This window comes from Pinus tabuliformis, chromosome 7, assembly GCF_031772625.1.
Source record: "Pinus tabuliformis cultivar Carrire ecotype Pingquan chromosome 7, CPIR1, whole genome shotgun sequence".
Classification (NCBI taxonomy): domain Eukaryota; kingdom Viridiplantae; phylum Streptophyta; class Pinopsida; order Pinales; family Pinaceae; genus Pinus; species Pinus tabuliformis.
Window position 1 is genome coordinate 290,527,918 of NC_142293.1, and position 2,382 is coordinate 290,530,299.

The 2,382-nt window shown below is 29.1% G+C and overlaps 1 long non-coding RNA gene across 1 annotated transcript; it reads right to left on the reverse strand.

Annotated features, from left to right (window-relative positions):
• Window positions 1-538: 538 nt before the first annotated feature.
• On the reverse strand, window positions 539-1,158 carry LOC149247018 (uncharacterized). The gene is made up of 2 exons (XR_016265605.1): window positions 791-1,158; window positions 539-695 (listed from the first exon to the last, which is right to left on the reverse strand). It is a non-coding gene; the product is annotated as an uncharacterized LOC149247018 (long non-coding RNA).
• Between the last annotated feature and the right edge of the window lie 1,224 nt (window positions 1,159-2,382).

Here is a 2,382-nt window from a genome sequence, read left to right on the forward strand (position 1 = left end):
TGCCAATTACATATTTTCCTGGAGCTTATTGACATAACTGAACAATATCAATGGCTGGCACTCAACTCTGTGTCAATTTCTAATTAAATCCTTACAGCCACAATCTTGAGTAGGGAGATTCTTTTGCACTCCCTCTGTAGCCAAGTTTCTGATTCCTTACAGGAGTTACAGAGTCACTGAATGTCACTAAATATGGCATGCAAACACTGGTTTAAATGACCCCATCTAACATAAATCTAGAATTTAACATCAATTAAAGAAGAATTTACAGTGGAATACAGTACATGATTTTCAGGCGTAGCCGAGGAGGTGCAGGGCAACAGAGGATTGACAACATCAGCCAAAATTTAGTGAGTTCCCTTGCCATGTCTTCATTTTCTGCATCCATTTATCCTTCTCCTTGCCATGCCTTCATTTTCTGCATACGTTTCTTCCTCTCCTGCCAATCTCATCCCTAACTGACTGCTCTGAAACATCGAAGCCCACTCAGGCAAGTAAAACTGACTAGAACGGCACACCTTCTCATCAAGTTCATTCTAGGTATAGATGGAAATTTATGGAGGTATCCATTGACCAGTACCCTTATACCAGTGGGCTTGTAGGGCTTTCGAAACAAAACCCGAACAGTCGAACCGAAATTAGGGCTTTCGAAAGAAAACCCTAACAGTGGAAGAACTTTCTCATAGTGAACATATCTAGATTACAGATTCCAAAAATATTTCAGAGTTTACAAAAATATTACAGAATTTGAGACACGGCAGAATTTGAGGATAGAGGTGAGGGAAATTACATGGAATTGCAGTGCAGAGAACTGGAAAGTCAATGTGCGTGACTTTGCAGGTTGTTTGATTGAACCGAAAGTTTGTACTCAAGTGTTTTTGAATCGCTAGAAGACAATACATTCCACGCGGCTTCTGGCATCCGTTCATTGGAAATTACGAGTTATTTAGACTCGAAGACTTTGAGAATCCACCGGAAATTCTGATTTAGACCGAAGATTTTGAGCATCCACTGATTAGCCTTTGAAGAATTTGAGAGTCCATTTGATTTAGACTTGCTGAGTGATTTAGACCTAAGACTTGAGAGCCAACCGATAAGTACCGAGAGGTATAGACCTGAAGACTTTGAGAATGGTATGGACGTCTGTTCTCTTTTGTTGGTGACATCCTAGCTGGTTAGGACTTTAATAAACATAATTTATCGATTAAAAAAAAATAAAAATTATATACATGATTTTTTTAGTGGGTTAGTTTCAGTGGAATTAATGAGGTGTAGTGCACTCTCTTGGGATCACACCATGAACTGTTGTAACAAAAAGACTTTGCCACCAATTACTCTACAAATATATATATTAATTTAATTCTGTTATAATAATATTTCATATATATGAAATAGTTTTTTAATTTAAAATTTTTAATAGAAATTTTTAAGAACTTAAATTTAAATTGTTTAATCTGTATAATTAGAATTTTTCAAGATGTTAAATCCATTTATATATTCAAAAATATATTTTAAATAATAAAAAATCACATTCTTAATTTATATCACGAATTTTTAATAAAAAAATTAATATATATATATATATATATATATATATATATATATATATATTTAAATAATAAAAAATCACATTCTTAATTTATATCACAAATTTTTAATTAAAAAATTAATATATATATATATATATATATATATATATAACTCATTAAAAATATATATTATTAAAAATTTAACAAAAAATTTACTAGTAACTATTCTACATTTTATTGTTATTTTTTAATTTATAATTATTATTTTTAAATAATATATATATATATATATATATATATATATATATATATATATATATATCCCACCTTATCTCGGGGTTTAAGCCTTTCAGTATTTCTGTGAAACATTTCGTGTGTATAGGAATTCATATATATATTACAAATTTAAATCAAAATAAAGTAACCATTTTTCCTATTATTCATTCAAATTAGGTTAAATTGAAATCAATTTTTATATTTTTATATTTCAGTTTCTAATTTTATTTAATTATTTTAAACAATATAATTCAATAAACACAATCATTCTCATTAACTTTATCAAATTCAATGTATCTCTTTTAACATTACTTATGTGTATCTTTTTATATAGTTTTAAACCAAATTTAATAAGAAGGGTTGCTAAACAATAAGTGCTTTTTTATATATTTTTAAACCAAATTTAAAAGGGTTGCTAAGCAACAAGTCTTTGAGTAGAGCATTAGTTTTTGTATTTTTCTAATGGGCTTTTTCGGATCCACAGTAAAAATAAATCCTAGCCACTTGTTAAGGACTCATTAACTCATTTTCAGAATCCAAAACTATTTGAACTGCTTGAATATAAATATAAATTGCT